General features: G+C 45.8%; 1 pseudogene; it reads left to right on the top strand.

Annotated features, from left to right (window-relative positions):
• The window catches only part of LOC143998029 (uncharacterized), a 78114-nt pseudogene that overhangs the window by 10200 nt on the left and 41092 nt on the right, over positions 1-26822 (top strand).

Consider the following 26822-nt stretch of genomic DNA (forward strand, 5'->3'; position numbering starts at 1 on the left):
GTTACTCCTCTAGACTACCTAGCACCCCGCATGGTTAGGCTTGACACTAACTCAGCCAGGCCTCAGTGGATTGCATTTTGCGGGCAGGGGCCTCAGGCCGCTGTGGTGTAGAAATAGTTCCGGTGCTAACTGTCCTCTATTTAGCTACCAATCCCAGATAGCTCCCTTCAGGCCCTGCTAGCCAGCCTGGCTGCATTGACTTCTTTCCGCTGCCATTCCTACAGTCCTCTCTTCTGGTTCTGCACCCATCTCAAACTGCAATCTCCCAGTTCTCTCAGGCATGCCTCCCCAGTCCTCCCCTACTCTATCAGAAAAGTCCTTACTATAGCACCTACCTAGCTGGAGGGTGCTACACATGTATGAGGATTACAACCACTTTAATAAAGAGGACACAGTTTATTGGAACCTGCGCCGTGTTCATTATATGGGCCTTGTGGACTCTTCACTACTGTTTTGGTACCTTATATATAGAAAGGCCAGTATGGTGGCCTGAAATTATGGGAGGAGCCCGGTGGAGTATATAACCAGCCGTCCGCCCGTCTTCCTCGTCGGTTCCGGTGCGCGATACCTGATACGTCAGATATCAAGGGCCGACTATCCTAGACCAGACGCAGTGAGCCCGTTCGTGAGTTCCCGCGTTGTTCGTCTCCGTCTTGACCGTCTTCCCGTTCATCAGCGTCCGTGGGTTTCGCCGTCGGAGTGTCGTCTTACCCATCGAATTTGTCGTTACACGTCGGGCCGGCTGTCGCAGGTAGGGCTTCGGCACCCCCTTTTCGGTTCATGTATTACGATGTCCCATCAACATTCCCTGAACGCACGAACCGCTCGGATGTTTTACTGTGACTCTCGTACTCATGTCACTGTTTCTACTTTCGATGTAGTCGTTATCACCTTCGGTCGATCACGCCACGTCAGGCGATTCATTCGCAGGTACGACATTCGAAACCGTTCGACTCCCCGAGCATTTCTATTAGTATCGGTCGAATCGTTCGACTCACAGCCGACTGCTTGTTACGACAAAGCAAGCAGTCCGCACGTATCGGTTGGTCTGCTCCAGTTCGAATATATCTCATCATTCATGCAGTTGTGTTATGTATCTCGTTTCATCTCATGTCAAGTCATTTCAGTCCCACTCATTTCTACCGTTTCAAATCATTTCTGTCACTAGCCGCGCTCCGGCGCGAATCCTGTCGCACCTCTGGTGCACCGATTCGCTTTGAAGTGCCCCAGGGTTCGGCCTCATTTCTGTACATGCTCCAGAGACTGAGTCACTCGCAGGTTCACGCACGGTCCCTGATTCTTGTCTTTGTCATGGCATACCATTTCTGTCACTTATTACGCTCCAATTCGAATCCTGTCGCATTCTTCTATGCACCGATTCGTCCTGGTGTGCCCAGCTGCTACGCCTCATTTCGGTACATGCTCCAGAGACGGATTCTTTTTTCGTAACCTGCAGTCCATTAGTTGAATCCGGTCTCTGTCGTGGGATATCATTTCTGTCACTTATTACACTCCAATTCGAATCCTGTCGCATTCTTTTATGCACCGATTCGTTCTGGTGTGCCCAGCTGCTACGCCTCATTTCAGTACATGCTCCAGAGACGGATTCTTTGTTGTAACCATCAGTCCAGTCGTTGAATCTTGTCTCTGTCATGGCATATCATTTCTGTCACTTATTACGCTCCAATTCGAATCCTGTCGCATTCCTTATGCACCGATTCGTTCTGGTGTGCCCAGCTGCTACGCCTCATTTCAGTACATGCTCCAAAGACAGGATTCATCTGTTTGGTTCAAGGGCTCGTCCTCTGATTCTTGTCTTTGTCATGGGTTTTTCATTTCATTTCACCTATCACGTTCCGGTACGAATAGTCACATCTGTGTACCAAATTCGTCTCGGCGTGCCCCAGGAATGGCCTCATTTCAGTACATGCTCCAGAATCCATTTCGTGCTCGGTCGCAAGTTGTGGCATGGCGATCCGGATCTCTGTCATGGCAGGTTCTCTCATTTCACTGTCACATACCGCTTCCCGGCTTGGGTCCAGTTGATTCTTCAATGTTTGGATGCCTGCTGGGGGCCTTGCTCCTCGGCCTCATTTCATTATAGATTGCCTCAAAAGAGAAAACACAGCTTTGTTTAGGCGTGTCTCGCTGTTTTCTCCACATACAAGCGTAGACTTCTTGCAATCGTTGCAAACACACATCCAAGCGTAGACTTCTCGCAATCGTTGCAAGCACGCATCCAGACATAGACTTCTCGCAATCATTACAAGCACGCATTCGAGCATAGACCTCTCGCACTTATTACTAGCACGCATTCGAGCATAGACCTCTTGCAATCGTTGCAAGCACGCATTCGAGCATAGACCTCTTGCAATCATTGCAAGCACGCATTCGAGCATAGACCTCTTGCACTCATTACAAGCACGCATTCGGGCATAGACCTCTTGCAATCGCTGCAAGCACGCATTCGAGCATAGACCTCTCGCGATCATTACAAGCACGCATTCGAGCATAGACCTCTTACACTCATTACAAGCATGCATTCAAGCATAGACCTCTTGCAATCGTTGCATGCACGCATTCGAGCATAGACCTCTGGCGATCATTGCAAGCACGCATTCGAGCATAGACCTCTTGCACTCATTACAAGCACGCGTTCGAGCATAGTCCTCTTGCAATCATGGCAAGCACGCATTCGAGCATAGACCTCTTGCAATCGTTGCAAGCAGGTGTCCAGGCACAACTTGTTGCAATCATTGCTGGCAGGCACTTCTGGCTTGCTCAATAGATTGCTTTAGGGAAAACCTGGATACCTTCCTAAATGTACGTTGTATTACGGGGTACTTATATTTATAGGTATAGTTGATCCAGGGAAAAAATCCGATTGCCTCTCGAGGGGTCAGGAAGGAATTTTTTCCCCGGCTGTAGCAAATTGGCCTATGCTCTGTTGGGGGTTTTTTGCCTTCCTCTGGATCAGCTACGGGCGTAGAATTGGGTGTGTCGGGGGGTGTGATACCTTATTTATTTTGATTTGGTTGGACCGGAGGGACTTCTGTCTTTTCTGGCCTGGCTACTCATGAAGCCTACCATAATTCCTTGCAGTCGTTGCAGGCACGCATCCTAGCATAACATCTTGCAGTCGTGGCAAGCACGCATCCTGGGTAACATCTTGCAATCATCGCAAGCACGCATCCAAACATGCATTCAAGCACAACTCCTGTAGTCTTCGCAGTGCACATGCGGTAACACGAATTGCTCACAGTCACTACGTATACATCTCCAGTGACAAACTCCCGGGCAATTGTCGCAAGCACATGTTTAAAAGCAACTTTTAGTCATGCCAAGGCTCGCGACTTGGCATAACTTCTTGCAATCATTCGTTGGCAAGCACGTTCTCAGTGGCACACAAACTGGCTACACGTCATTTTCAGCAGCACTTAATTGGCCACTCGTCTCCTGTGGCTTTTCTTACAAACTACTCACTGTTGTCTGTCCATCCGTCTCTTCCTTAGGACAGTTGAGTTCAGCTTCCGTCCCGCACCAGGATCATGTTGTCACACGCAACTGGCTTCTTCCTGTAGCACGCCCAGGCTATTTCTAGCCAGCGTTCAGCATTTCTTATCCTTACAGTGCACGGAGAGCCATCTGTCGTTACGGCCCATACAGCAAGATCCCCACCACGAGGCGTCCAGAGGTATCAGCCCATAGCCAACGGCAAACGCTCGCCATCACAACTGCCATCTTTAGGGGCATATTATATCCTCGCATATTCTCCAGTCTAGTCGTCCAAAAGACACCTACAGTCCCTACACGGCATCTTGAGTTCGCTATGCGCATCATCCCTCAGGGTCGCGCCTTGTGTCACGCCTATTGGTCTTACTGTCCCTCTCACAGGATCCAGAGCAAGTCCTCAGCCTGGATCCCACGGCAATAGCAGTCCTTGCTATGCGGGAGGAATTCCTGTCGTCTGGGAATGGCGTCTCCCTGTTCATTCCCTCCGTATCTTCCCTTTCGCCCCAGGTGATGACCGACGCAGCGGCCTCCACGGGCTTGCGGCTGTTTTTTGGCCACCTCCGGCTCGCAGCTCCCCGGCCTCCCCAGTTACTGGCAATTCCTGGCTGCGCCAAGGCGTCCTCTCTGTTGATTATGTCCTTCCTACGTCAACTGGTCCAACTCTTGTTGTTGTTTCAGTTCAACATCCATTGTTCCTGTATCCACGGTAAGTTCAATCAGGCAGCGGACGCCCTCTCCCGCTTTAACCTTGTCTCTTTTCCGATCAGGTACCCGGAGCCGGACCAACATCAGCAGCTATCCCGGACTGGTCTCAACTAACCCTGGATTAGCCCCTCACCTCCTAGCGGCTACCCAACTTATCGATCACTCCCTTTCCCGCAATACCCTCAAGGCCTATCAGTCAGCCTGGAGGGCCTTTAACCGCTTCATCACGTATCACAGCACAGTGACGTCCCGTGTCAAGCAAGTCGTAGCCTTCATTTCCTACTGCCACTCGCAGTTGGTGTTATCCGTTAATACGATCCGGCTATACCTGACCGGTGTACAACATTTCACGTCCCTCCAGGGCCCTACCGTACCCTCCTTATTTTCTTACCACACCGTTCGGGCTGGTATGCGCAGTGTCCAGAAGCGCCAGCCGATGGCCGGCACCAAACCACCGCCTTTCACAGGAGACTTTCTAGAACTATGTCAGATATCCTGGCCACTTCACCTTACGGTCTCCACATGAGTGGCATTTACAAGCAGCCATACACCTGGCCTTCTACGGCTTCTTACGGCCAAGCCAGTTTACTTGTAGTAGCCTCACAGCACGCATGCTGTACAAGCACCACCTGGTCCGATACGAAGACCATTTCATCTTACACTTAGCAGTCTCCCAGACGCGGCAGCTTGGCTCGGGTATGGACATACACTTCTATAAAACCAACAACCGCTGGTGCCCAGCCACTGTTCTCATCCGCTTGTTGCCCCTTTTGGCCAACCAACCAGGAACTGGCCCGCTTCTGCCTTTTCACACGAAAACTCTCAACGCAGCCCAGTGCATGGAGCATGTCAGGATATTCCTGGGCATCTTTCACCTCAATCCTGCTCACTACTCCGGACATTCATTCCGTATCGAAGCAGCTTCTACGGCCTCCCACCAAGGGGTCCCGGTCCATGTTATCAAGAAATTGGGTAGATGGAAGTCCTCCTGTTTTGCCCGTTACATACCCAATCTGCAAATAGAGATGGCCCAGGCCTTTGTCAAACTCACCCAGTGACAGTCTTGATTCAACAAAGTGCAACCCCTACCTGGATGTTTTGCCCCCTTATTTTGGCATACCGTACGTTAGACCAGGGCACACTTTCAGGTCCATTTCAAGTAAGCGAGTTTATGTTAACCTTGTTTGTCATCATTATCCGTATCGGTCTGAGGGCTCTGGACCATAAATAGAAAGGCCAGTATGGTGGCCTGAAATTATGGGAGGAGCCCGGTGGAGTATATAACCAGCCGTCCGCCCGTCTTCCTCGTCGGTTCCGGTGCGCGATACCCGCCCACCCATCCCCTTTATCAGGGCATTTCTCTAAGCATACTCCTCAAGTGAGTACTCATTTCACCCATTTCATATTCATTTCATTTTAAGGTATGCCCCCTTATTTTGGCATACCGTACGTTAGACCAGGGCACACTTTCAGGTCCATTTCAAGTAAGCGAGTTTATGTTAACCTTGTTTGTCATCCTTATCCGTATCGGTCTGAGGGCTCTGGACCATAAATAATTGTTTCTTATCATACATCATGGGACACAGAGCCATAGTAGTTACTATGTGGGTTATAGGCCATCTTCAGGTGATGGACACTGGCACACCCTAAGGCAAAAAGTCCACTCCCTATATAACCCTTCCCACTACTGGGATTACCTCAGTTTTTCACCAGTGTCTAAGGTGTTGGTCACGAGTAAAAATGTGCTGTGCTGAGCTCCACTGGTGCAATCCTTGCTGGGGATAGCTATGAAGCCGGATCCATTCAAAGTGTCTTTTAGGCCGAATTGAATGGTACCCAGGCCTCGTGTCTAAAGATACAAAGTTTTGCCTGTAAACGCTTCTCTTTTTAGAGAGCTGGATCCCGGGATCCAGTACTTTTGGTATTAAGGCCATAAAGTTTTACTGGCAGGATGCTATTACAGGTCCAGGATTGTGGGTTCCCTGAGGTTCCCTGGCTCCTGAAGGTTTAACAGAACCCACTATGAAGGGTGAAGATTGGATCTGTTGGTTTTACCACAGAGAACCCTGCGGCGGGAAAGGTAAGTGGAGTTTTCTAAGAAATTTTTGAATTTTCTTATGAAATGTCTCCTTTAATTGTTAAATGTTAAAAGTCCAAAGTGCAGCGCTCCAATAAAGAAGAATATGTAACTATATGTGATTGTCCATATGAAAATCAATAGAGATGACGTAGATCCTCCACCAGGTTTCAATGTGCATATGAAAAGCACACCACACCCACGTGCTATCAATCTGCTTACCAGAAAGATATGAAAACAGGCAATGTAATCATATGATGCAAGAGGTCAGTAATAGACTTGAATGGTACACTTCAAACTTGATAGGCAGGTCATAAAGATATCCAAGTTCATCAATATCAGAAAAAACATCAGGACTCACACCAGAAGATGGATATATGTTGCGATTACCACCAGTATGTAAAACTCAATGAGGAAAAGAGCAAAAATGGTGAAGCCCGTAAAGGTAAAACACACGTTTATTTATTGTAGTCTACTTACAGGGCAGAAAAACATCATGACATATAAAAACTCTGTGGCTCACAGCGTGCTTGCATCGGCCAGCCTGACATGTTTCATCCTATGTGGATATCATCAGAGGCATGACCAATGATGCAAGCATGCCCAAATATATATACAAGACATCTCAAGCCATGCTGACCCATGATAGGACAGCATGACATACATAACAGCTGATTTTAATTACGAGCGCCGGCTGTGCATGCGCAATACGGCCGTGCTATCCAATAAACAGAAAAAAATCTAACATCATTTGGCCGCATATGCGCAGCATGGCCGTGCGGTTAAAAAAAACGAAGCAGAACCAGGCATAGTTGCTTAACACCTCCTGTAGGCAGAACAACGTCCACACCGACCGGAAGTGACATTAACGCAACACATACCAAGGCTGTACATGCGCAGTGTGACCGTGCGGTTCAAATTAAACAGGAAGTCAAACCAAACGTAGTCCCTCATTAATTGGAACAATGTCAGCGCCGGCCAGAAGCGATATTGGCACAACATACAGCAAACCGCTGCCCATAAGTCGTAGTAATTTCCGGAGGGTGAAAAACAAAACACCACAAACGGAAGTGACGATTATGAGGCGCACTCTAACCATGTTTGCATCTCTAAACAAAATAAACAGTAGGATGCAAGGAGAATAATGGAACAGCGATATAAAATTACTTAAACGGAACCCAAAATCCTGCATAGACCTAAATATTAAAATGTATATTACAATGAGTAAAAATTCAAATCTAAACAAATAGCAATAGGTTGCATTGAATATTAAAGTGCAATGCAACACTCAAAAATGAATAATTCACAAAGGAAATAAGTATATACTCACAAAAACTTATGTGCAGTACATAGAAACATTTAAAAAGACTATAAAAATACATAATAATAAATATAAAATGTATATATAAACACTGCACACTAGTGTTTATCCATAAAAGAAAATTTAAAAAATTGAATACGTTAACTATTAACAATTTGCATCCCAATCGACATTCATGCCGAAAGGGGTGTAACACTTCAAATCGTATACCCAACGGAGCTCGAGTTTAGAAATTTCCCATTTGCATACACTGCCATGCCAGGGAGGATTGAACCTGTCAATAGCCACAAAGGTAGTTCCCTTGGGATTTTGGTTATGATGCTCCAAATAATGCCAAGAAACAATGTGTTTCGGGAATTCCTTCCTTATATTTGTGATATGCTCATTTACCCTAACGTGCATAGCACGTGTTGTGCGGCCCACATATTGTAAACCGCATGCGCAAATCAAAAGGTATACCACATTGAGCGAGGTGCAGGTGATAAAGGTGTTAATATCAAAAACCTTACCAGTGGTGTGGGATTTAAACTGACATATTTTCTTACTCTTATCCTTATTGATAACACAAATGTTACATTAATGGCAAGGGTAATAACCTTTAGACTTTTGGAAAAACGACACTCTATTACAGGGGTAGGGAACCTTTTTGGCTGAGAGAGCCATGAACGCCACATATTTTAAAATGTAATTTCGTGAGAGCCATACAATATGTTTAAAACTAAATACAAGTAAATGTGTGCATTTTATGTAAGACCAACACTTTTAAAGTACAATTAGTCTCTTAAACAATCAGGTGTTCTTTATTAACCACTTAAGGACCGCCGCATGACATTGTACGTCATCACAATGGCATGTACAGGCACAAGCACGTACATGTACGTGCTTGCCTTCCAGCGGTGGGGGGTCCGATCGGACCCCATCCCGCTGGATGCAGCGGTCCGTTTCGCTGCAGGAGCGATCCGGGATGAGGGGATGGCCGTTGGTTTATGGCCATCCCCTCTCGATCGCTCCTGGCGAATGAGAAGCTTCCTCCCTCTGTGTATAGTAAACACAGGCAGGGAGGAAGTGATGTCATTCTCCTCGGGGCGGTCTTATTGACCGGACTACGAGGAGAGGACACAGTAAGTGTGCACCAACACTACACTAACACATAGGTACACATAGCTACACAAACCCCCCCGATTCCCCCCCCCCCCCGGTTACAATGTCACTGATTGCAGTGATCATTTATTTACTGATCACTGCATTCAGTGTCAGTTGTAACAGTAAAAACTGTCAGGGCAGTTAGTGTTAGGTCCAGGGTAGCCCCCTACCACCCCCCAATAAAGGTTTAACCCCCTGATTGCCCCTAGAGTTAACCCTTTCAGCCCCTTTTGCGAGTGTCACTAAGCGATCGTTTTTCTGATCGCTGCATTGGTGTCGTTAGGTAGCTAGTTATTTTTTTAGGTTCACCGCCAGGTTTTTATAGCGCTAGGTACCCCGATATACTACCCAATAATAGTTTTAACCCCCTGATTGCCCCTAGTTAATCCTTTCACCCCCTTTTGCCAGTGTCACTAAGCGATAATTTTTCTGATCGCTGCATTAGTGTCGCTAGGTAGCTAGTTATTTTTTTAGGTTCACTGCCAGGTTTTTATAGCGCTAGGTACCCCGATATACTACCCAATAATGGTTTTAACCCCCTGATTGCCCCTAGTTAACCCTTTCACCCCCTTTTGCCAGTGCCACTAAGCGATCATTTTTCTGATCGCTGCATTCGTGTCGCTAGTGCCGCTAAGTAGCTAGTTATTTTTTTCAGGTTCATCGCCAGGTTTTTATAGTGCTAGGTACCCCCATATACTACCCAATAACTGTTTTAACCCCCTGATTGCCCCTAGTTAACCCTTTCACCCCCTTTTGCCAGTGTCACTAAGCGATCATTTTTCTGATCGCTGCATTAGTGTCACTAGTGTCGGTAGGTAGCTAGTTATTTTTTTTAGGTTCACCGCCAGGTTTTTATAGCCCTAGGTACTCCCATATACTACCCAATAATGGTTTTAACCCCCTGATTGCCCCTAGGTAACCCTTTCACCAGCGATCACCGTATAAGGGCCACTGGTGACGCTGGTTAGCCAGTTAGTTATTTAGGTTCCCCGTCAGGTTTTTATATAGCGCCAGGGACCCCCATATACTACCTAATAAAAATTTGAACCCCCTGATTGCCCCTAGTTAACCCTTTCACCAATGATCACCGTATAAGTGTTACTGGTGACTCTGGTTAGTTTGCTTTTTATAGCATCAGGGCACCCACCATTTATTACCCAATAAAGGTTTAACCCCCTGATCACCTGGCGGGTGATATCAATTAGGTTTTAGGGTCAGGGTCTGCGTCGCCCCAGGCAGCGCTAGGTTAGTGCCAGTACCGCTAATACCCACGCGCAAAGCATAAACCTCCCATAGTGGTATAGAATCTGAACAGATCAATATCTGATCTGATCAGATCTATACTAGCGTCCCCAGCAGTTTAGGGTTCCAAAAAAATGCATTGTTAGCAGGATCAGCCCAGATACCTGCTAGCACCTGCGTTTTGCCCCTTCGCCCAGCCCACCCAAGTGCAGTATCGATCGATCACTGTCACTTACAAAACACTAAACACATAACTGCAGCATTCGCAGAGTCAGGCCTGATCCCTGCGATCGCTAACAGTTTTTTTTGGTAGCGTTTTATATTTAAATCCGGAAGGCAGTGCTTGGTTTTCAGGGTCCCATACGCGGCTAGGCTCCCAAAAAGTCCCCCACATGTGGTATCCCTGTACTTGGGAGAAGCAGCAGAATTTATTTTGGGCTGTAATATGACTTATGCCCATAGCATGTGTGAGCAATATATCATTTAGTGACAACTTTGTGCAAAAAAATTTATTTTTTTAATATTCCTGCAACTTGTGGCAAAATATAAAATATTTCATGGACTCAACATGCCTCTCAGTAAATAGCTTGGGGTGTCTACTTTCCAAAATGGGGGGGTTTTGTGCTATTTTGGCATTTTATGGCCTTCGAAACTGTGATAGGTAGTGAGGAGTGAAATCAAAAATTTGCACCCTTAGAAATCCTGAAGGCAGTGATTGGTTTTCGGGGTGCCGTAGCTAGACTCCCAAAAAGTCCCACATATGTGGTATCCCCGTACTCAGGAGAAGCAGCAGAATATATTTTGGGATGCAATTCCACATATAACTATGGCATGTGTGAGCAATATATCATTTAGTGACAACTTTTTGTAAACTTTTTTTTTTTCTTTTTTTTGTGTCATTATTCAATCACTTGGGACAAAAAAAAAATATTCAATGGGCTCAACATGCCCCTCGGCAATTTCCTTGGGGTGTTTACTTTCCAAAATGGGGTCATTTGGGGGGGTTTGTACTGCCCTGCCATTTTAGCACCTCAAGAAATGAGATAGGCAGTCGAAAATTAAAAGCTGTGTAAATTCCAGAAAATCTACTCTAGTTTGTAGACGCTATAACTTTTGCGCAAACCAATAAATATACCCTTATTGACATTTTTTTTACTAAAGACATGTGGCTGAATAAATTTTGCCCTAAATGTATGACTAAAATTGAGTTTATTCGATTTTTCTTATAACAAAAAGTAGAAAATATATTTTTTTCTCAAAATTTTTGTTTTTTTCCATTTATATCACAAAAAATAAAAATCGCAGAGACAATCAAATACCATCAAAAGAAAGCTCTATTTGTGGGAAGAAAAGGACGCAAATTTAGTTTGGGTACAACATTGCATGACTGCGCAATTACCAGTTAAAGCAGTGCAGTGCGAAATTGTAAAAAGACCTCTGGTCCTTAGGCTGAAAATTGGTCCGGGGCTGAAGTGGTTAAGAGATAAATCACAGAACAAAGAAATACGGCAAAGGTGCCGAACATGACAGGACCTCTGAATTCTTTTACTAACGTTGTTATGCTGTTGCTAACCAATGATGAATAAAGTACTTTTGGTGCTGCATGGTTTTGCTGATGGCTTTGTAGTCTGGTTGATACGTGGTGGGGTTAAGCTTCATGCAGGCATTGAGACTTCCATCCGTTAAACGTGATCGTAGGTTGGTCTTAATGTTCTTTTTTTTAATCGATTAATCGACTAATTTTGATTAATTATAACTGTAATGTTGTCATCTCCCCCATTGTAATATCCACATCTCCCTCACTGTAATGTCCACATGTCCCTCACTGTAATATCCACGTCATCTCCCCCACTGTAATGTCCACATTTCCCTCACTGTAATGTCCACATCATCTCCCCCCACTGTAATATCCACGTCATCTCCGCCACTGTAATATCCACATCTCCATCACTGTAATAGCCAAGTCATCTCCCCCACTCTAATATCCATGTCTCCCCCTGTAATATCCACATCTCCCCCCACTTTAATAGCCACATCTCCCCCCGTAATACCCACATCTCCCACACTGTAATGAGCACATCTCCCCCACTGTAATATCCACATCTCCATCACTGTAATATCCAAGTCATCTCCCCCACTGTAATATCCATGTCTCCCCCTGTAATATCCACATCTCCCCCCACTTTAATATCCACATCTCCCCCCCCCCCCCGTAATACCCACATCTCCCACACTGTAATGAGCACATCTCCCCCACTGTAATATGCATATCTCCCCCACTGTAATATGCATTGCAGATCCAGGAGCAGATGAGGCGGGCGGTGATGATGACATCAGCGTGCCGCTCACCTAGGCCGCTGCCGGGTGTACCAAGATGGCCGCGGTTTCGGCCTAGCTCCGGAGCCGCGGATGTGCACTGTAATGTGCACATCTCCCCCACTGTAATATGCACCTCTCCCCCACTGTAATATGCATTGCAGATCAAGGAGCAGATGAGGCGGGCGGTGATAATGACATCAGCGCGCCGCTCACCTAGGCCGCCGCCGGGTGTACCAAGATGGCCGTGGCTTCGGCCTAGCTCCGAAACCACGGATGTGCACTGTAATGTGCACATCCCCCCCACTGTAATATGCACATCTCCCCCGCTGTAAAATATGCATTGCAGATCCAGGAGCAGATGAGGCGGGGGTGATGATGACATCAGCGCGCTGCTCACCTAGGCCACCGCCGGGTGTACCAAGATGGCCGCGGCCTTTCCTATGGGCTCAATCTTCAGATCGGCACACCAGCACTGGATCCAAAAATGTATAGTTTTTTTAGGACCCCCCAATGTTTGGTTAACATTTTCTTAATATCAAAATGTTGCTGGTAACCATTGAGAAATTATAGTCGATCTCGCTAAATGGGGACTTTTTCTTATCCTGAAGAACAGAAGCTCCATCCATACTGCCCACTTCATTGTTTACTACATTCAAATCGCTAGGTGTGTAGCATTTTTCAAGGAACTTTTCTTTCAGGGTGGCGACCTGTACAAAAAATCTTCTTTAACCACTTTCAGACCGGACTATTTTGCTGGTCAATGACCAGAGGTCTTTTTACAATTTGGCACTGCGCTGCTTTAACTGGTAATTGCGCGGTCATGCAATGTTGTACCCAAACAAAATTTGCGTCCTTTTCTTCCCACAAATAGAGCTTTCTTTTGATGGTATTTGATTGCCTCTGCGATTTTTATTTTTTGCGATATAAATGTAAAAAGACCGCAAATTTTGAAAAAAAATGATATTTTCTACTTTTTGTTATTAGAAAAATCCAATAAACTCAATTTTAGTCATACATTTTGGCCAAAATGTATTCAGCCACATGTCTTTGGTAAAAAAAAAGTCAATAATTGTATATTTATTGGTTTGCGCAAAAGTTGTCACATCTACAAACTAAGGTACGTTTTCTGGAATTTACGCAGCTTTTAGTTTACGACTGCCTATCTCATTTCTTGAGGTGCTAAAATGGCAGGGCAGTACAAAACCCCCCCAAATGACCCCATTTTGGAAAGTAGACCCCCTAAGGAAATTGATAAGTGGCATGTTGAGCCCATTGAATATTTTATTTTTTTGCCTCAAGCGATTGAATAATGACAAAAAAAAAAATTTTTTTTTTTTTTACACAAAGTTGTCACTAAATGATATATTGCTCACACATGCTATGGGTATATGTGAAATGACACCCCAAAATAAATTCTGCTGCTTCTCCTGAGTACGGGGATACCACATATGTGGGACTTTTACGGGGCCCCGAAAACCAAGCACCGCCTTCAGGCTTTCTAAGGGCGTAAATTTTTGAGTTCACTTCTCACTACCTATTACAGTTTTGAAGGCCATAAAATGCCAAGATGGCACAAAACCCCCACAAATGACCCCATTTTAGAAAGTAGACACCCCAAGCTATTTGCTGAGAGGCATGTTGAGTCCATGGAATATTTTATATTTTGCCACAAGTTGCGGGAAAATTACAAACTTTTTTTTTTTTTTTTCACAAAGTTGTCACTAAATGATATATTGCTCACGCATGCCATGGGCATATGTGAAATGACACCCCAAAATAAATTCTGCTGCTTCTCCTGAGTACGGGGATACGACATATGTGGGACTTTTTGGGAGCCTAGCCGCGTACGGGGCCCCGAAAACCAAGCACCGCCTTCAGGCTTTCTAAGGGCGTAAATTTTTGAGTTCACTTCTCACTACCTATTACAGTTTTGAAGGCCATAAAATGCCAAGATGGCACAAAACCCCCACAAATGACCCCATTTTAGAAAGTAGACACCCCAAGCTATTTGCTGAGAGGCATGTTGAGTCCATGGAATATTTTATATTTTGCCACAAGTTGCGGGAAAATTACAAACTTTTTTTTTTTTTTTTTTCACAAAGTTGTCACTAAATGATATATTGCTCACGCATGCCATGGGCATATGTGAAATGACACCCCAAAATATATTCTGCTGCTTCTCCTGAGTACGGGGATACCACATATGTGGGACTTTTTGGGAGCCTAGCCGCGTACGGGGCCCCGAAAACCAAGCACCGCCTTCAGGCTTTCTAAGGGCGTTACAGTTTTGAAGGCCATAAAATGCCAAGATAGCACAAACCCCCCCCCAAATGACCCCAATTTGGAAAGTAGACACCCCCAAATTTAGGGGTACACTAGTGAGACTAGGTAATAAATGGCGGGTGCCCTGAAACTATAAAAAAATAACTAACCAACCAGCGTCACCTGTAACAGTTATATGGTGATCACTGGTGAAAGGGTTAACTAGGGGGCAATCAGGGGGCTTTATGCGGTAGTATATGGGGGTCCCTGGCGCTATAAAAAGCTGCGGCGAACCTAAATACCTACCTGCCTAACTAGCGTCACCTGTGACACTAATACAGCGATCAGAAAAACGATCGCTTATTAGGCTGGGTTCACACTGGAGCGATGCGGGAACACCACGAATCCGCGGCAGGTTCCCGCATCGCATGCCTCCCGGCGGCAGTTCACACTGCCCTATGCGAACTGCTGGGAGTGTCAGTGAAATGTTAATGACACCCCCAGATCAGTTCGCATATCGCAGTGCGATCTGCAAACTTGGATCGCATGGTGTGAACACCCATGCGATCCGATTCTGCTGTGGACCAAAAAAAGGGTCCCGTGTGAGTTTGCGGCGGGTGTGGCGGGTGCGACGCGAATTCAGCCATACTATCTGTATGGCTGAACTCAAATCGCACAGAGATCGGATGTGATTTGCACTGCAGTGCGGTGCGAATCACATCCGTTCTCATAAACCGCTACAATGTGAACCCAGCCTTAGTGACACTGGCGACGGGGGGTGATCACGGGGTTAAACCTTTATTGGGGGGGTTAGGGGGGTACCTTAGAACTAAAGGGGGCTAACCCAAACTGCCCTAACAGTTATTACAGTCACAAATGACACCCGCCGGGTGATCAGGGGGTTAAACCTTTATTAGGTAATAAATGGCGGGTGCCCTGAAACTATAAAAAAATAACGAACCAACCAGCGTCACCTGTAACAGTTATATGGTGATCACTGGTGAAAGGGTTAACTAGGGGGCAATCAGGGGGCTTTATGCGGTAGTATATGGGGGTCCCTGGCGCTATAAAAAGCTGCGGCGAACCTAAATACCTACCTGCCTAACTAGCGTCACCTGTGACACTAATACAGCGATCAGAAAAACGATCGCTTATTAGGCTGGGTTCACACTGGAGCGATGCGGGAACACCACGAATCCGCGGCAGGTTCCCGCATCGCATGCCTCCCGGCGGCAGTTCACACTGCCCTATGCGAACTGCTGGGAGTGTCAGTGAAATGTTAATGACACCCCCAGATCAGTTCGCATATCGCAGTGCGATCTGCAAACTTGGATCGCATGGTGTGAACACCCATGCGATCCGATTCTGCTGTGGACCAAAAAAAGGGTCCCGTGTGAGTTTGCGGCGGGTGTGGCGGGTGCGACGCGAATTCAGCCATACTATCTGTATGGCTGAACTCAAATCGCACAGAGATCGGATGTGATTTGCACTGCAGTGCGGTGCGAATCACATCCGTTCTCATAAACCGCTACAATGTGAACCCAGCCTTAGTGACACTGGCGACGGGGGGTGATCACGGGGTTAAACCTTTATTGGGGGGGTTAGGGGGGTACCTTAGAACTAAAGGGGGCTAACCCTAACTGCCCTAACAGTTATTACAGTCACAAATGACACCCGCCGGGTGATCAGGGGGTTAAACCTTTATTAGGTAATAAATGGCGGGTGCCCTGAAACTATAAAAAAATAACGAACCAACCAGCGTCACCTGTAACAGTTATATGGTGATCACTGGTGAAAGGGTTAACTAGGGGGCAATCAGGGGGCTTTATGCGGTAGTATATGGGGGTCCCTGGCGCTATAAAAAGCTGCGGCGAACCTAAATACCTACCTGCCTAACTAGCGTCACCTGTGACACTAATACAGCGATCAGAAAAATGATCGCTTATTAGGCTGGGTTCACACTGGAGCGATGCGGGAACGCCACGAATCCGCAGCGGGTTCCCGCATCGCATGCCTCCTGGCGGCAGTTCACACTGCCCTATGCGAACTGCTGGGAGTGTCAGTGAAATGTTAATGACACCCCCAGATCAGTTTGCATATCGCAGTGCGATCTGCAAACTCGGATCGCATGGTGTGAACACCCATGCGATCCGATTCTGCTGCGGGCCAAAAAAAGGGTCCCGTGCGAATTTGCGGCGGGTGCGGCGGGTGCGATGTGAATTCAGCCATACTATCTGTATGGCTGAACTGGAATCGCACAGAGATCGGATGTGATTTGCACTGCAGTGCGGTGCGAATCACAATCGTTCTCATAAACCGCTGCAATGTGAACCCAGCCTTAGTGACACTGGCGACGGGGGGTGATCACGGGGTTAAACCTTTATTGGGGGGGTTAGGGGGGTACATTAGAACTAAAGGGGGCTAACCCTAACTGCCCTAACAGTTATTACAGTCACAAATGACACCAATGCAAAAAAAAAATGACATTGGTGTCACTGTGACTGGGGGGCAGGGGTAATTGGGGGGGGTGATCGGGGGGGTGTGAGTGTGCCTGGCATGTTCTACTGTGTAGTGAAGTGTTGGTGCAACTCACCGATCCTCTCTCCTCGGTGTCGGAACGAAAAATACCAACACGGAGGAGAGAATACATCACTTCCTCTCCTGTGTTTACATTACAGGAGAGGAAGTGATGTCACGAAGGATTTCTATTCGTCGGGAGCGATCGCGAGGGGGTGGCCATGAATGAATGGCCGCCCCCTCGTCCGGGATCGCTCCCGAACGAATACCGACCGCCGCAGGCACCGGGCGGGGGCCCGATCGGGCCCCCGACCCGCGGGAAGGCAGGGACGTACATGTACGCCCTTATGCCTGCCCGTGCCATTCTGTCGACGTACATCGTCGTGCGGCGGTCGGGAAGTGGTTAAGAGTACAATTCCTTTGTAAACTGAGAAATTGGCTCTTGGGTACTGATTTCAGCCACAAAGGGTGATGACAACTCCCTTGTCCAATGTAACCATTCCTGTCAGTGCTTTTAAAGAAAGTGGTCATATTAAATGCACCATCCTTAACTTGTATGCTTAAATCCAAGAAATTTATTTTATTGGTGCTACTCTCAAACTGTAGTACAATGCCCAATGAATTATCATTAAGTTGGCGCATAAAAGTGGTAAGTGACGTCATGTCACCATCCCACAGGAGGAGGATGCCATCTATGTACCTACCCCAGAAGATGAATTCCGATCTCCTGTTGGAATAGACGACATCCTCCTCCCATTTGGCCATAAATAAATTGGCCATACTAGGCACAAGAAAGAAGCGTCTGTCCAAGGAAAGCGGTCCAAAACAGAAATGACCCTGCCCATCAATATTCTAGAGAATGAAGGCCTGGACGCTCAGGTTACGGAATTGTCCTGTCAGGATCTGATCCGACAATGCCACAACAGTGGCCTATATCAATCACCAAGGGGTCACAAGAAGTTGTGTGGCCCAGAGAGAGGTGAATCATATCTTATCTTGGGCAGAAGACAACATTCCTTGCCTATCGGCAGTCTTCATTCCAGGAATAGAGAATTGGCCAACAGTTGTTCCCGGGAGAATGGTCTCTTCACCTCGATATCTTTCTGTCGATATGTCAAAGATGGGGAATTCTGGACGTGGATCTGTTTGCATCCAGGTTCAACAAAAAGATCAACAACTTTGTGTCAAGGACAAAGGATCTGTTGGCATGCGGAACAGATGCCTTGGTTTTTCTGTGGGATCAATTTTCTCTGATCTATGCGTTTCTTCCTATTCTGCTGCTACCGCGACTTCTTTGCAGGATCAAGCAGGAGGAGAGGGAGGTGATTCTTGTGGCCCAGGAGATCTTCGTATGCAGAGATTGTATAGATGCCAGTAGGTGACCCATGGACCCTACCACCACGGCCAGACCTTCTCTTGCAAGGTCCGTTATTCCATCCTACCTTACAAATGCTAAATTTAACGGTTTGGCTATTGAGACCCAGATTCTGAAAGACCGCGGGCTGTCAGCTTCAGTAGTTTCTACTTTGGTTAATACTCGGACACCGGCCTCCAGTGTTATATACTATAGTGTCTGGAAGGCATATGTCTCCTGGTGTGAATGCAGGGGTTGGCACCCCAGGAAATATGTCACAGGTAGGATCCTTGAAATTCTACAGATGGGATTAGAATGAAGCTGGCCTTGAGTACAATCAAAGGCCAGGTGTCGGCCTTATTTGTGTTTTTTCAACTACCACTTGCTTCACACTATCTTGTTCGTAGCTTTATTCAGGGGGTAACGCGGATTAATCCTCTGGTTAGGTCACCCCTGAACCCTTGGTAAAAACAGATGTTTTGTTTGTGTTGCCAGAATGTCCTAAGAGAGGTCAGGCAGCGTCGAAATCTACTATTTCTAAATGAATTTGTCAAGTGATTGTTCAAGCTCATGGTTTAAAGAGGAAAATTCCACCTTTTCATATTAAAGCACACTCCACCAGGGCTGTTAGTCCTTCCTGGGCAGTGCATCACCAAGCCTCCATGGCTTAAATCTGCAAGGCCGCAACTTGGTCTTCAGTCCATACATTTATCAGATTCTATCAAATAGATCATGAGGATATCGCCTTTGGGCTCAGTGTACTGCAGGCTGCAGTATAAGTCATCTAGTCTCTTAATGCCCTACTTTTGTTGTGTCTCCCTCCCTTCAGTTGCCATTGCTATGGGACATGCCACATAGTAACTACTATGGCTCTGTGTCCTGTGATGTACGATAAGAAAGTAGGATTTTTAAAACAGTTTACCTGTAAAATCATTTTCTTTGAAGTATATCACGGGACACAGAGGTCCCTCCCTTCTTTTTAGTATACGCGTATATTGCTTTGCTACAAAACTGACGTACTCCCAGTAGTGGGAGGGGGTTATATAGGGAGTGGCCTTCTTGTCTTATGCCCTGTACACACGGTCGGACATTCCGACGATAAAATCTGTCGGATTTTTTCCGACGGATTTTGGCCCAAACTTGTCATGCATACACACGGTCACACAAAGTTGTCGGAAAATCCAATTGTTCAGAACGCAATGACGTACAACACATATGACGGGACTATAAAGAGGGCAGTAGCCAATAGCTTTTGTCTCGTAATTTATTTTGAGCATGCTTGGCACTTTGTCCATCGGAATTGTCTACACACGATTGGAATTTAAACGATCGGATTTTGTTGTCGGAAAATTTTAGATTCTGCTCTCAAACTTTGAGTTGGAAATTCTGACGGAAAAAGTTCAATGGAACCCACACACAATCTGATTTTCCGACAACAAGATCCGATCACACATTTTCCGTCGGAAAGTCCGACCATGTGTACAGGGCGTTAGGATGTGCCAGTGGCCATCACCTGAAGGTGGCCTATAACCGCATAGTAACTACTATGGCTCTGTGTCCCATGATGTACTTCAAAGAAAAGGATTTTACAGGTAAGCTGTTTTAAAAATCCTATTTTTCCCACTAACTACATTTTATCTGGTCACCTGTATATTTCTAGTGATTTGTATCATATACCCACAACCACACAGTGTGGACTGTTGTTCTATGTCCACACAGAGTGTGCTGAGGAACTCTCTTGTGTATTTTTTTCTATTATATATATGCCCACGTTTTAAGTCTTGCAAGAAGGCAGCAGGCATACTATCAGGGTTAAGATGGATACACACTATACAATTTTCTTTAGATTTTTTCCTTTAGATTTACCAAAAAAACATGAGATCAGACCTTAACAGATACAATTTGTATGCAATCAGGCAGGTCCTTGCACTACATGGTTTTGGTAAAACTAAAGGAAATCGAGCAACAAAAGTTGTATAGTGTTTCCAGCTTTAGCGGGTGCTTTTTGTGTTTCTGTGAAGGTCTCCTTTGTTTTGGGCTCCAAAAACTACCTGTACTAGGGAGTTGGCAACCCAAGGCTGTGCTTGCATATGGTTTTGTAATTCTGTATGGCTATGGAGGAACTCCGTGCATACTTTGCACACAAATCCTAGTTTTGGGCACAGGTTAAATACATTATATTTTCTCTTTTTTTTTTTTAAAGCTGGTTCTGGAACATGGACATCATCCATCCAGAGATATGTACAGCCTTCTAATTCTTCCAAGTCTACGGCTTGGCCCATGTATAACAGCCAGACATCATATGCGCCGCATTCTGACTCCGGCTCCTCTGCAGGATCCTTCTCTACTCAAAATCAGTTTTGTACTCTGCCCTCCCAGGATCATTCCAGAGACACACAATCAGACAAGGATGGAAGCATCTTGTGAGTGACTTTATCATTTATTTTTGTTTTTGTGGTATTCCTGTATTTTTTTTGCTGATGACTACAGTAGGGTGACCTGTACTGTAGTGGTTTACCACAGGCATCACTAAATGGTGGACCATGGTCTGGATCCAGTAACAGTCCGTTCCAGACTGCAGCCTCACCAGATAGATGCCCGAGTGTCCTCTCCCCGTCGCCTGTCCACTGCTGCTGCTATCATCCTCAAGAAAGGGCACAAGATGGGAGGTGCGGCAAGTCTGGATAGAGGGTGGGATAGAGGCTGTGATTGATACTGGTAGTGGGCTGGGCCAATGTCCGGTAGACACAACGGGTGACAGATCATGACAGAGCGCGACCTGTTCTCAGGACATCCTCTCAGAACAATAGGGTTTCCGCCCATCATTTTACAATGACGCGGACAGGAAACAGTTAAACATGCAGAATTCATATAGTAGCCAGAGACCATGTGATGAAGGTTGCCTTTAAACACCTAATAGCATAAATGTAAACTGACAACTATGGTATAGGTCTGTTTGAGATATATGATGTATCCACGTTAGATTGGCCCAAAAGCATGTGCTGTGATGGACATGTGTGTAAAATCCTTGTGTGGACATTTTTAGTGATGGCATAAAGATCTAAATCATGTAGTAGTGACACCATGTGTCTTAACTGTCAAGGTTCAAGGGAGGATTGGATTAATAATAGGTAACTAATAAATCACTCTGGCCTTTTTTCTTTACGCAGTGAGGATATAAAACGTGACTTTGATGCCTGGGAATCTTCTGGGCAATGGATTTTCTCAGTTTATTGCATTAGCAAGGATGCAAGCAATGCAACAGGTATTCCTTTACTATATAATGCTTGAGTTTTATTTTTTCATGATGGAAGAAACTGATTATTTGCTATTGATTAAATCAGCCAATTTAATTTTGAGCTCCTATGTAGTCCCTTTCCAGAAGAACTGTTCACAGTATGCTTAAACTGATATATAAAATGTCATTACTATTTTAAATTGCAGATAGCCTCTTCCATTGGGCCCTCTAAGGGCTTCTGCACACAGGCGTACAATTTGCTGCAATCAGATCTGTAATTTATGCAGATCTGCAGGCTGCAGTATGGTATGGGCCCATTTACACTACTCCATTTTGGTCCGCAGCATTTATCTCTAAGCGAAAGACACCAGGGTTCACAGCACTAGTGATGGACGAACGTTTCGCCCGGCGGTCGTTTCGCGGCGAATTTCCGACATTCGCGGTCCGCACGTTCGAACGCCTTTTTCCGTCGTTCGCCGCGGCGGACTTACGTGTTTAATGTATACAAGAACTTTAACCTTTGGTGACACGTTTATCATGTGATACAGGACAGCCAATTGAGACATGACAGCACATGGACACTTGGACATTCCCCCTAACCTATAAATACACCCGATCCGGTGGCCATTTTACATTCTTTCTTCTGTTACGATAGGGACAGGTTCCTGTGTGGAGTAGGGAGAGATAAACCACTAGCTATTTGGTACACAAAAGTTCTTTTCAGGACTGGTATAGGTGTTAGGTGTTGATAGGTTTGCTGTGCTGCTGATTCTTGCAGCAGCCTGAGTGTCTTTTGTTAGTTTAGAGAAAGGGAAAGGACGGTGTATGCTACAGGGACAGCCAGATTAGTCTTTCATCATCATCATCATCATCATCATCATTAGCTGTTACTATCAAGGTCCACAAAAGAGCTGTTCCAGTAACCACTAATCGTTCTCTTTTTTTGCCAATTTGTATAGGGACAGGAAGGAAGCAGTGTTGTCAGGCAGTGAGGGTAATTTTAAAGACTTGCTGTTATTATTAGTTCCACAAAGGTTCTTTTCAGGACTGGTATCAGTGGTACAGTAATAGGCTTGTACATGTATAATATTCTTTCTTCCAAATATAGAAAGGATATTATACTTGACTGCTGCCCTTCTGCTGCAGTCTGCTAAACATTCACAACTCACTTGTTCCACAAAAGTTCTTATAAGGACTGGTAACTTGGTATAGGGTGCTACGGTACATAGGCTTGAGTGCGGTACAGTCTGCTGTTCTGTAAGGACCGCTATCGGTCCACAATAGATAGGGTTGACGTGCACCACTGCTGACCGCTGCCCTATACTGCAGCAGTCCTTCAGCGGTATAGGGACTGACGTACAGTCTGCTAATCACTAACACACAACCTGCTTGTTCCACAAAAGTTCTTATAAGGACTGGTAACTTGGTATAGGGTGCTACGGTACATAGGCTTGAGTGCGGTACAGTCTGCTGTTCTGTAAGGACCGCTATCGGTCCACAATAGATAGGGTTGACGTGCACCACTGCTGACCGCTGCCCTATACTGCAGCAGTCCTTCAGCGGTATAGGGACTGACGTACAGTCTGCTAAACACTAACACACAACCTGCTTGGTCCACAAAAGTTCTTATAAGGACTGGTAACTTGGTATAGGGTGCTACGGTACATAGGCTTGAGTGCGGTACAGTCTGCTGTTCTGTAAGGACCGCTATCGGTCCACAATAGATAGGGTTGACGTGCACCACTGCTGACCGCTGCCCTATACTGCAGCAGTCCTTCAGCGGTATAGGGACTGACGTACAGTCTGCTAAACACTAATACACAACCTGCTTGGTCCACAAAAGTTCTTATAAGGACTGGTAACTTGGTATAGGGTGCTACGGTACATAGGCTTGAGTGCGGTACAGTCTGCTGTTCTGTAAGGACCGCTATCGGTCCACAATAGATAGGGTTGACGTGCACCACTGCTGACCGCTGCCCTATACTGCAGCAGTCCTTCAGCGGTATAGGGACTGACGTACAGTCTGCTCACTTCCTTGACCCAAAAAAGCACACCGTACTATATGCCCCTACCCTCCTCTTTGAAGAGGTTGAGCGGTGTCATATTTCTACTGGGGCTGCTTATGATATCCCTGTGCTGTGCTGACTTCCTCCTGGGGGTTCTTATTATGAAGGGATCACACTATCCCTGTGCTGTGCTGACTTCCTCCTGGGGGTTCTTATTATGAGGGGATCACACCATCCCTGTGCTGTGCTGACTTCCTCCTGGGGCTGCTTACGGTGCTGCTGTCAGTGCTGTATGTCACGGTGCTGCTGTCAGCGCTGTATGTCACGGTGCTGCTGTCAGCGCTGTATGTCACGGTGCTGCTGTCAGCGCTGTATGTCACGGTGCTGCTGTCAGCGCTGTATGTCACGGTGCTGCTGTCAGTGCTCTGTATTACGGTGCTGCTGTCAGATGCCTCTATCACGGTGCATGTGTCATTCCGGTATGTCACGCTGCTGGTGATCATCTCCTGCACCCTCTTCTTTGCCTACCCTGGTCCCTGACCTTCCCTCTCCTCCATTGCCTTCATTAGCTCCATAGTCCTGAATTGTTAGAACAATTTCCCAAATAAAATAAAAATGCTTGTAGTTATCGATCCCAAATTCACCTCATACATGTATTATGTCATTGTCCAGATGGTGGGACTACGTTTTACCCCCTAATAATTACCACGTGGCCGCAAATTCGACATGAAGGTTTGCAAAGTTCGCCTCCCATTGAAGTCAATGGGGCCCGCGGCGAACGTTCGGTTTCGCGAACGTTTGGGTCCGTTCGCATTTCGCTTTCGCGAAACGTCCCGTCGGAAGTTCGTCCATCACTACACAGCACAGTCCTGCGTTTGGACCATATTTTATGTCGTATGCATGTAAATGTTTTTTCTAATGTTTACATGTCTGTAACGTAACAAACGCTGTGTTGCTGCCACTGCGCAGGGCTGACATGTAAACAGTAGTGTGTAGTCAGCAGGCATTGTTTACAGGTCGGCCTTGAACAAGTCGTTTATGCGGCAGTGCTTTTATCAAATGGCCTCAACCATCAGTCATTCAGAATGACTGAAGGCCAAGGTGATTCTTCACATGCATCGCTGCTGCATGAATCACTCATTCAGGGCCAACATGTAAGCATTGTGTAATAGCAGGCACTGCTTTCTGATTAAACGTTTTTTTGTTTGTATTTTGGCCCTTAATAAGTCATGGGACCACAGGCGTCAGTCAGACCTTCAGACATGCATATTAAATAATAAAGAAAACAAGACACCAAACATTGGATCAAATTAGGCCATGGCCCAGTTTATTGGTTTAAAACAAGATATTCAATTAATAACATACATTTTATTCGATCAATTAAATCCATCAAAACATACTGATCATTTAAACAACTCTCAGCTCAGCCACTGAGTCTCGAGCTGACTCACCCTTCAGTTTAACATTTCCTTACATTTCCCCTTAAAATAATCTAAAAGAATCCACCACATAAATCGGCTGCGACGGGGGGGGGGGGGGGATGTGGGGTTTGGGATGGGCGGTGTGTAGGGAGAGGAGCTCCTTGTGATGTCTTCTCTCTGGCGACTGGTCCAGAATCATGTCAGCTGGCCCTTTATATTAGCCCCACACTGGCTTCCAAAATGTTCCAGAAGTCACTTGATCTTAAGTAACCAATCCTGACTTGACCCTCTAATCATCCAGAACCTTCCTCTGTCACATGACCCAAACTGGCCAATAAAAAAACCTCCTACTATAATTTTCCTTAGGTTGATTTAAATTGCCGCTGCCCCGTACAGTAAATGGGGCCTAAAAAGGCTTCCCCCTTTCCTCCACATGGGACCACAGGCGTCAGTCAGACCTTCAAACATGCATATTAAATAATAGAGAAAACAAGACACCAAACATTGGATCAAATTATGCCACGTCTCTGTTTATTGGTCTAAAACAAGATGGCTGCTTTTCAGGTAAAAATAAATTCAGCCAAAGGCTGACATCTTTTGAACCCCATTGAAGTGAAGATTGAACTGCTAATTTCTGTCAGAAAGCCTCATTATAGGCGAACCAAGAGAAACCACTAAAACTCCTGTAAGCCTCAAGGATTATATCAATATGTTGACATAATTCTGATTTTAAAGCAGACTTATGCTTGTCAGCCTCAGCTTTATCATCTCTTTTGCCATATCTGTGAGAAAATTCCGTAGAAGGAAGCAGTGCCGTATTTAAATCTATATATTCCCCTTTCAAATTTTTTTCCTTCAAAGAAGCAGAGGAAAACCAAGAGGAGAGAGGACACACGGCATACATTCCTTGATACTTTTATCCTGAACATTCTTGTGAGATATACACTCTGAATGCTGTGGAGCTACCGTAGGACTCTGTGACAATAATTGAGTATCAGTCAAAACTGATGCCCAGACTCTTTCTGCAACATTATCCTGATTTCCAGGTAAACCTGATTGACATTTTATGCCGCGTACACACGATTATAATTTTGGTTGGAAAAAGCTCTGATGGTTTTCCTGACGGAATTCCGATGGGTTTTCGCTTAAGCCGTCTTGCATACACACGATCACACCAAATTCCCAACCATCAAGAATGCAGTGACATAAAACACGTACGACGGGACTAGAAAAAGGAAGTTCAATACCCAGTAGCCAATAGCTTCCATCTCGTAGTTGAATCTGAGCATGCATGAGTTTTTGCGTGTCGGAATTGCATACACGCGATTGGAATTTCCGATAGAAACTTTTTCCATCTGAAAAATTGAGAACCTGCTCTCAATCTTTTGCTGTCGGAAAAGTCAGCCAGCAAAATTGCTGGCCGAAATTCCAACCGTGTGTACGCGGCATTAGATTGCTCACGAATTATCTGAATAAGCTGTTAAAGGGAATAAGATAAATCAGACAGTTTTGTTAGCGTGTTACATTCACCAACATTATTGCTGCTAAAATCCACAGCAGAAGGCATAGGGGAAGCACACCGCACCTGGATGGACTTGCCGGCTTGCTCATCGCCAGCTTGCTGCAGAATTTCACTTTCCGGCTTGCTGGATGAAACCTGATAGCCCATGCCCCGGCTGGCTACCAGGTATTCCTTGTTGATAC

The sequence above is a fragment of the Lithobates pipiens genome, unplaced genomic scaffold, assembly GCF_037356315.1.
Source record: "Lithobates pipiens isolate NorthernLeopardFrog02 unplaced genomic scaffold, aLitPip1_a1.2 Scaffold_19, whole genome shotgun sequence".
Lineage (NCBI taxonomy): Eukaryota > Metazoa > Chordata > Amphibia > Anura > Ranidae > Lithobates > Lithobates pipiens.